We start from the raw sequence: 10,331 nt of genomic DNA, 5'->3' as shown, positions 1-10,331 counted from the left end.
CCTCCTCTCCATCACCTTCCATATTCAAAGAGCTCAAGGAGCCTAAACATAAAAGAGAGCTGTGATATAAGGGATGGTGTGTATGAAACTTTCCTCTTACTCACATTTGTTTCAGGATTCTGTTTTGCTGATTCACCAGAGATAGAGTGGATGTCAGCTTAATGTCATCTCAACCTCTTTTTTTATCTACAGCTAAGGCAGGCTGGGGATGTAATTTCAGACATCAGGCTTAAATTTCACGTAAGTCAGATATTCCACTCACTTTTTAAAAGATGATGTAAATCTTAGCATATTACTGTTTCTTCTTCTTGATAGTATTGTTTCTTCTATTAAATTCTGGGGTATGTTCAGAAAGAGGGAATTGTGAGACACCTGTGTATATCTCAAAATATTTTCCATTGTTCAGCCAGAACATGAGTCCTTCCTCCTCCAGTTCTAACAGTGGTCAGTGTCGTGCAAATGTGATCAGAGTAGTACCTCACACATCTGTCACCACCTTCACAGTACATTGGGCACGGATAAAGTTGCTATTAAAAGCAATGTACCCTTCCCTCCCTTGCATATGCCTAGGGTCACTTTTGTTTGGCATTTACACTCCTTCACATTATTACAAAACCATACCCCAGAGTATTTGCTAACTCAGTTTTCTCTTCACTACAGTGGATGCAATTTTCACATCAAGGTGTTTCTATAGACTGGACACAGTTAGAGTTCAGCTACTTCTAGCCAAAGTGTTTAAATTTGACTAGACAGCAGCAATTGCTTTTTAATCTAAGCAAACTGATCTGTCAAAGGCAATCAACTCAGGGAAGTTATTCCTGGAGGATCCTAATAATCCTGATGAATCACACTGCCCTATGTGAAACTCAGCTGCTGAACCCTTGACATAGTATGTCACAAGTACTTAGAGGAATAAGCACATACAGCAGAACTCTGTGTTGACACACAAACTCTAGCCTCTTGTGCGTAGGTTAATGATCACTGCTTTGGGTCTGGTGGAGGAGTACACTCCTGTGTGTGGTGATGTCAATTCACGCTTAATGATATAACATCCACCAGGCTTCATGTCATATAACCCACTATCCTCACAAGCACCTACCAATGGTGTGCTCCATTCCTCAAGATGTTTGCCTTGGTGCTTTTAATGCCTCCCTATCTCTTAAACAAGGGTTCCCAAACTCTTCATAATGCTCGTACCAATTTAGGGCTTTACAGTTATCAAGATCTTTAAGTATTTTTCTTGTTTGATTATCACAGTGCTGAGAGGTCGGTAGAGATGGTAGCATCATTCACATCATTAGGAAACTCCCAGGGCTGAAACTCAAACCTAGATCTGATGACCTCGAGTTTTGAGGTCTTCCCAATGCTGGAGATCTTGTTACTGGAGCTTTGGTTCTAGTGTCAGTCTAGAGTAGCTGGGTTAAGGGGGGATAGCAGTGTTGAGGGTCCTATTCCTGAGTAGGGTGGCACTGTCCGAGTCCCTCTGCTCCCTACAGAGAACACTTCCACACTTTAGAGAAGGAAACAGAGAACAAATGTGAAGGCAGCAGTAAATGTGTGGGGTTTGGCAGAGGGCAGTGCTGAAAATTGTCAAATTCTCCCTAAGTGATGGGACAAGTGTTCTTTGAGAATGACTTCCACTTATTAACAGCTGGAAGAGAGCTTTAAGAAAAATACTGACACATAGTTTAAAGGGCAATGAGAGAGTAGATTGGCTAGCAGGTATATGAAAGAATGGTCATAATAAGAGGTAGGGAGCTCCCTTGTGGTAGACTCGGCACTTCCACCAGGGCCCAGGTTCAATCCTCACTCAAGGAACTGAGATCCTGCAAACCATGCAGCAGGGCCAAAAATAACTAATGTATATCAAGCACTTAATATTTTCCATTATTCTAAATGCTTTATGTTAGTTATTAAATTCTCATCATAGCTACATTAAATAGGTACTGTTCTGATGAGATGACTGAGGCAATAAAGGGTTGATTAACTTACCTGTGACCACACAGCTAGCAAATATTAAAAATAAGATTCCGGCCTAGGCAAACTGATTCTCTCACTGGTGCTCCGGTTACTGTGTGGCAGTAATGATAAATTAGGGAGGACTTCCGGAATTCTGAGAAATTTCATTAATTTTTCTTACTAAAATCAATAATAAATATTTTCATGTCAGGTCATAGTACAGCATAGATGGTCAGTCCAACTTAATATCTCACTGAAAAACACCCAAAATTGATACATAAACTCAAATGAAAAAAAAAAAATTAACACACTAACAAGCTGGCAGGAAAGTAAAGAACACTGAAGTGCCTAAAATCAAAAGAAAATGTGGGCCTAGAGAGGCAAGCTGAACCATGAAGTCAATCTTCACTCAGATGTTAACTGATCATGAGGACCTTGCTTTTGATTTCATAGGGTTGTGAAGATGGAGACATAAGTCAAAGTCCAGGGTCTGACCAAGGTGGGAAGGCTAATAGGAGACTTCAATGACCCATGGATCCACTGCCCCTCCATCACAGATAAGAAAACCTATTTATAATTTCTCATTCTCTAGTGCTAGTAGCTCTTGCCTGGAAAATCCCATGGACGGAGGAGCCTGGTAGGCTGCAGTCCATGGGGTCACGAAGAGTCTGACACAACTGAGTGACTTCACTTTCATGCATTGGAGAAGGAAATGGGACCCCACTCCAATGTTCTTGCCAGGAGAATCCCAGGGATAGTGGAGCCTGGTGGGCTGCCGTCTATGGGATTGCACAGAGTCGGACATGACTGAAGCAATTTAGCAGCAGCAGCAGTGCCAGTAGCAGAGGAAAAAGCCTTTCCTGAGAATTTGGAACCACAAAACAGACCTTCATTTGGGCTTCTAGTCCAAATTCACACCATTGGAGTGATACCAAAGAAACATCAAGGTAGGACTAAGGTTTAGAATGATCCTGGGTTGGTGGTGCACCCAGATGCCTAGCAGAATCAAAGCAGCCCCACCCTAAATGAGCCAACCTTAGAGTCAGATGTCACCACATCCAAGTGCCCCTTGAAAGTGAAAGTAGCTGTCTGCAGAGGCATCTCCAGCTCAGTGGTTCTCAACTAGAGGCAGTTTTGCCTCCCATGGGACAACTGGCAACATCTGCAGGCATTTTTGAATGTCATGACCCAGGGACAGATACTACTGACATCTAGTGGATAGAGACAGTTGTTCCTTGGAAGAAAAGCTATGACAAACCTAGACAGCATATTAAAAAGCCAGAGACATTAGTTTGCCAACAAAGGTCTGTATAGTCAAAGCTATGGTTTTTCCAGTAGTCGTGTAGATGTGAGAGTTGGACCATAAAGAAAGCTGAGCGAAAGAAATAAGAATTGATGCTTTCAAACTGTGGTGTTGGAGAAGACTCTTGAGAGTCCCTTGGACTGCAAGGAGATCATACCTAATGTATGATCAGTCCTAAAGGAAATCAACCCTGAATATTCATGGGAAGGACTGATACTGAAGCTGAAGCCCCAATACTTTGACCATCTGATGCAAAGAGTCAACTCACTGGAAAAGACCCTGATGCTGGGAAAGACTGAAGGCAGGAGGAGAAGGGGACAACAGAGGAAGAGATGGTTGGATGGCATCACCAACTCAATGGACATGAGTTTGAGCAAACTCCGGGAGCTGGTGATGGACAGGGAAACCTGGCATGCTGCAGTCCAAGGGATTGCAAAGAGTCAGACAACTGAGTGACTGAACCACAACAAAGTGGGTAGAGGCCAGAGTTGCTATATCATGTCCGACTCTTTTGCCACCCCATGGACTGTAGCCTGCCAGGCTCCTCTGTCCATAGGATTTTCCAGGCAAGAATACTGAAGTGGGTTGCTATTTCCTTCTCCAGGGTATCTTCCTGATCCAAGGATTGAACTCATGTCTCCCGCATTGCAGGCAGATTCTTTACTGCTGAGTCATCAGGGAAGCCCACAGGTAGAGGCCAGGAATGCTGCTAAATATCCTACACTGCACAGGACAGCCCCCTACAACAAGAAGTATACAAAATATCAGCAGTATCAAGGTTGAGAAACCCTGGACATACACTCCATATATGGCCTGAAAAGAAAACAACAGTATGCCTACTACCTCTCTTTGGCAAGAAATGAATACGGTTATTAATGCATTGATGGGAGAAGGCAATGGCACCCCACTCCAGTACTCTTGCCTGGAAAATCCCATGGATGGAGGAGCCTGGTAGGCTGCAGTCCATGGGGTCACTAAAAGTTGGACACGACTGAGCGACTTCATTTTCACTTTTCTGCATTGGAGAAGGAAATGACAATCCACTCGTGTTCTTACCTGGAGAATCCCAGGGACAGGGGAGCTTGGTAGGCTGCCGTCTATGGGGTCGCACAGAGTCGGACACGACTGAAGCGACTTAGCAGCAGTAGCAGCAATGCATTGATACCTTACTATGTATTCATTCATTCATGTTACAGTATTGGCTTCTATGAAGCTAGCTAGTAGTCACCGCAAATTCTCAGGGTAGTTTCCCCCTCATTAATTACTTTCAAGCCACATGTTCCCTATATTTTCAACTTTTTTTTTTAAGCAAGATATGAAATTTTATATTTAACTGTTTCAGGTTGTTTATTAATTCCCATTTTTCTAGTTCATAGCTATCTTTTTAAAAACTGAGATGTAATTGACATGTTAGTTTCAGATGTAAAACATATCAATTCAATATTTGTATATATTGCAAAATGATCACCACAGTAAGTCTAGTTAACACCTGTCATAACACCTAGTTAATATCTGTCAAAAATATGTAGTTTTGTAACATAACTACAAAAACTTTTCTTAAGATTCTTTTAGCAACTTTCAAATATGCAGTAATTATGAACTATAATCACCAAGTGATTAATGTAATACTTAATCATAATACTTAAATGTAATAAATGTAATGGTTTACATTTCCATGATTTATTTACTTTAGGTTTATACTTCTTGACTCTTTTCATCCATTTCATCCACCCTCTACCCTCCTACCTCTTGCAACCATCAATCTGTTCTGTTTCTCAAGATTCCACGTGTAATTGAGATCATATGATGTTCATCTTTCTGACTTACTTCACTTAGCATAGCACCTTCAAGGTCCATCCATGTTGTCACAAAAGGCAAGATTTCCTTTTTATGGCTGAAGAATATTCCATTCATACATGTACCACATTTTCCTTATCCATTTATCCATCCATGGGCACTTATGCAACCATATCATGGCTATTGTAAATAATGCTGCAGAAGAACATGGAGGTGCAGATTTCTTTTCTAGTATTTTCATTTCCTTCAGATAACTATTCAGCACTGGAACTGGTGGATCATATGGTAACTCTATGTTTAATTTTCTGAGGAACCTCCATTAAGTGAAGTTGCTCAGTCGTGTCCGACTCTTTGCAACACCGTGGACTGTAGCCCATCAGGCTCCTCCACCCACGGGATTCTCCAGGCAATAATATTGGAGTGGGTTGCCATTCCCTTCTCCAGGGGATCTTCCCGACCCAGGGATCAAACCCAGGTCTCCCACATTGCAGACAGACACTTTAACTTCTGAGCTACCAGGGAAGCCCATACTGTTTAGAGGAACCTCCATACTGTTTTAGAAATTTGGGATTTGAATGACAATATTAATTTTACTTGAATACTGTATTAGCCACCACTTTAAGAACCTTTCCCCACTTTTACAATAAGCTTTTCAAAAAGTCAGATATTGCCACTCTTCTCAGAAAAACATAGACAACCAGACACAAGAGCCTTCAAATCATGAAGCCACAAGATCAGAATTCTCAATGAATAATCAGAACACATAACTGAGCGAGGAATAATACAGTAATGAAAAACTTTAGAAAAACTCACTGACTAGCACACATTAGTTTTATTTCACTCTAAGTTTATCAAGTTTAACATTTTCACCTATTTGCTCAATCAACAGGCTAATCATTTGTCTCCAAATCTAGAGGACAATTTGACAATTCAATTAGACCAGATGCTTAAAGCTGCCTTGGACACTCAGTCTATATGAATCTCCTCTTCTCCTCACTAATACTTTCTGTAACTGGCTTCTACCCTTATCATATGCCACATGCCACAGTTTTAAAACCTCGCCAAGTAGGCCTTCCATCTGCCCAACTTCATTTTATTTTCTTTGAGGGGAGTGACCTAGTCACTGTCCCTAAACCAGTACTAAATATATAGAAGGCATTTAAGGGAATTTGTTGAATTGTTTTGAAAAGTTTTCTCGACTAACCACATAACCAGCACCCACCTAGGACTTCTTCCCCTCCATTTCACTCAGCTAGACTCGATTCACTCACACGAATATACCATTATAGTCATTATATTCTCAGTTTATGGTTTTAATGGTTTTGCAACATTAGATGCACAATGTCTTTCCAAGCACCAAGTATGCTTGAAATTGAACACTTTTATAAAGATAATAAAAGTTAATGACTACCCATGATCTATGATCTGACAATACATCTGTTCTTTCTCATCTTGAAATGGTAAAATATCCACCCTCGCTTATTGTGGCACAGTAGGAGAGAAGAAATATAGTCCAATTAATCTCTCTTAACTATCAGCTTATTAAGTTATAGTTTCCCAACAGGCTTGTCTTACATGACTATTAGTAGGCTGCAGGTGTTTTTCTAAGAGTCTTTTTATAACGCAGTTATGTCATAAAGAGACAGCACAGAGTAAAAGAAAACCTACTGGACTAAAAATCAGAAAATCTAAGTTCTGAATTTGAGTTTGATTAAGTAGCCATGAAGGCTTAAGGAAGTCATCACCTCTCCAGTCTCTAATTTTCTCATCTGTAAAATGAAAGGACTAGTTATAAATTAAATAAACAAATTTATGCCATTCTACACCAGACCAATAGTCAGGTAACCATAACCCAAGACCTAAGAATTTCACAAAAGACATTCTAACAGAAAGCTTGTCCACATTTAACTATCTTAAATCAAACTGCCAAGTTGGGATTTACGTTACTACTGTTAACCTTAAAAGTATGTTTTGTTGCCTAATAAGTGTGGAAGTATATAGGAAACAGAGCATGTTTCACATGAAAAAGCAATTGTGACTATAGGTACACATGGATATGCCTAAATTTTGTGGTGAAAATTACCAAAATTTTGATATCAGCTAAATACCCACTCACAAAGACAGCTATTACACATTCTCCAGTTGACAAAAGGGTTGCACTCCAAAAAAGCCATGAGTCCATGTTTGGGAAGTCTCATAAGTGGAAGCTAGGTTTCTAGTTTAACACATAGCACGTACGTGACCCTTGATGTAGCTGAACTATGTAACATTAAATGCTTAAGTTCCAGATCCTGAGACTGGGTCTTGTGTCACATACAAGATGAATTTCCTTCCCTATTCTTGGAGAGAAGACTGGAAGTAAGCAGTTATTACAACTAATTTACCTTTGTCACAGCCTTCTAACGTGAACCCTTTCACACTCTGGGAGGGTACACAGCCCTAACTGTGCTTTTGGAACAATCCTATCAGTCCTACTTAAGGGTTCTCTGTTCCAACTGCCTCTTCCTGAGCCTTCCAACAGTAATTCCACAACTACGGAGCGACTGATGAACATTTCTACTTAAACATTTCAACAAATAACCCAGAAAATGTTACTTACTCCTGGAATATAACTAGTGCTAAAAAAAGCCACCTATTATTTTATTTATAAAAGCAAAAAATATTAGAAATCTAAGTGTTAATTTTTTTACAGATCTGGACAATTATGAAACATCTATATGACAGAACATGCCATCACTTTTAAAAAGTTTACAAATAAGCTGCAATAACATAGGAAAAGCTTAATATAAATGATGAATAAATAAAAAAGATACTAAATGCTATGTCCTTTATGAACTCAACTATGGGGAAAATGCACTGAGAAAGATTAGAAGAAAATACAAATTATTGGGCAGTATAATTTAGTGCTTTTTCCAGTCTACAAGAATCCATGCTTTCTATATTTTACCATAATAAATAAGTACCACTTCTGTTATTAAAAAAAAAAAACAAAAATCGGGGTAGGGATGTGTAAATTCAAATAAATTTTTAACTAATAGAATTTGAGAGCTATAAACAGTGCTGTTTATCAGGCAACATGGAAACAGAGCTTTGTGGGCAAACAGGCATTCCTTTCTTTGACTTTGTTAGGAAAAGAATTTAATTAGGATATTTTAAACTTTTATAAAATGCTTTGTGATTATTAAAATATTACTTATCACTATTGCTGTGGCATTTTATAGATTAAACAAAACCTACTACTGAGATTTCTCTTGATTTAGGATACTGAACATGTAATACATATATCATATAGAAAATAACACAGGCTTATGATTTAGATGCTTGCTCCTTGGAAGAAAAGCTATGACCAATCTAGACAGCACATTAAAAAGCAGAGACATTATTTTACCAACAAAGGTCCATCTAGTCAAGGCTAGGGTTTTTTCAGTGGTCACGTATGGATGTGAGAGTTGGACTATAAAGAAGGCTGAGTGCCGAAGAATTGATGCTTTTGAACTGTGGTGTTGAAGAAGACTTGAGAGTCCCTTAGACTGCAAGGAGATCCAACCAGTCCATCCTAAAGGAGATCAGTCCTGAATATTCATTGGAAGGACGAATGCTGAAGCTGAAACTCCAATACTTTGGCCACGTGATGCAAAGAACTGACTCATTTGAAAAGACCCTGATGCTGGGAAAGGTTGAAGGCAGGAAAAGAAGAGGACGACAGAGGATGAGATGGTTGGATGGCATCACTGACTCGATGGACGTGAGTCTGAGTGAACTCCTGGAGTTGGTGATGGACAGGGAGGCCTGGTGTGCTGTGATGCATGGGGTCGCAAAGAGTCGGACACGACTGAGCGACTGAACTGAACTGTGATTTAGACAAACAGGATAAAAACTTTAGTGAAAAAGTCTTCATCCCATCTTACGCTTTCCCAGATATAGCATGTCTCTCGCCCAGAAACTTTTCTTGCATATAACCCTATATATATATATACGGTATTTACACACTAATATTAACAGCACTTTGATACCTCTTATTTCATTTAATGAACTTAAGAAACATTTACGTATCAGATGTACACATCCATTTCATTCTTTGTAAATGTGAATTAATATTCTATTAGTATAGATATAACACAATTAGCAACCCCTTACTGATATTTATTTCCATTTTTCTCTATAATGAACAAGTCTTCAGTGAACATTCTTGCACAAATACGTTATATATGTGTACAAGTATCTCCACAGATGAAGTCTTAGATGTAGAATTGTTGAGTCAAAGACTTGTGTACATTTTAAAAGTCTGATACTGCCAAATTGCCTTCCAAAGAATTTGTTTCACTTTATACTCCAAGAGAACATTTCTAATCAACACACTTTTTTTTTTTTTAAAGCAAACTCCAATGCTATCAATGTCCAGGAAAATAGTGAAGCAGGTTGGGATAAGACAATGGCAAACTGGAGACCATGTTCGGCATTCCAAGAAGTGACTTTTACTCAATTCCAGCCTGCTACTAATGCCTTCTAGGGAATCTCTGCCCAATGTTAAATTATCTGATTTCTCAAAAGTCAAAAATATTGACTTTTAAGTGAAATCTCCTGATTTTTTAAAATGTTGAAAACTTATTCAACATTTAGAATTGGTACGACAAACAAAACACATGTGTGAGTGGGAATTATCTGTGAGGCTCCAATATATAACCTATGTTTAAAAGCTACCATTCTGCCACCCAAGCCAACAAAGATATCACCACAACTTGCTGTGCTTAGCATAGATTTCATTAGATTATATTACCTTTTGTTTTCAGATGAATTAGAAGATGGTTTTTATTAACTATGTGGTCACTATCCTCTCAAATAACTTTAATTAGACTTAAGTTAATCATATTATAGCTATGATGATAATAATAATATCAATAATATATTAAACTTTAATTAGACTTGTTAATCATATTATAGCTATGATAATATCAATAATATTACTCTTGCCCAGATGTTCTCATTAGTCAGTTTCCTACAATATGCTCCGTTGCCTTCTAGTTTCATTTCTGTAAAATGCTGTATTTCCCTGTTTTTCTCCTTATATGAAACTCCCACATGTCGTAAGAGTTATTTTCCTATTAGTGTAATCTTTTACCCAAAGGGGAATAAAATCTCTAATTATTTTTTTATACTTGCATTCAACATATTCATCTACTTACAGAAGAAACTGTGGGAACAGAATAAATTGGAGACCTGCTGCCTCTAGCTTAAATAGGAATTTTAATCCATATAAAACCTTTTGGTATTA

The sequence above is a fragment of the Budorcas taxicolor genome, chromosome 9 (genome assembly GCF_023091745.1).
Source record: "Budorcas taxicolor isolate Tak-1 chromosome 9, Takin1.1, whole genome shotgun sequence".
Taxonomy (NCBI): domain Eukaryota; kingdom Metazoa; phylum Chordata; class Mammalia; order Artiodactyla; family Bovidae; genus Budorcas; species Budorcas taxicolor.
Note: the sequence above shows the minus strand (reverse complement) of the source record.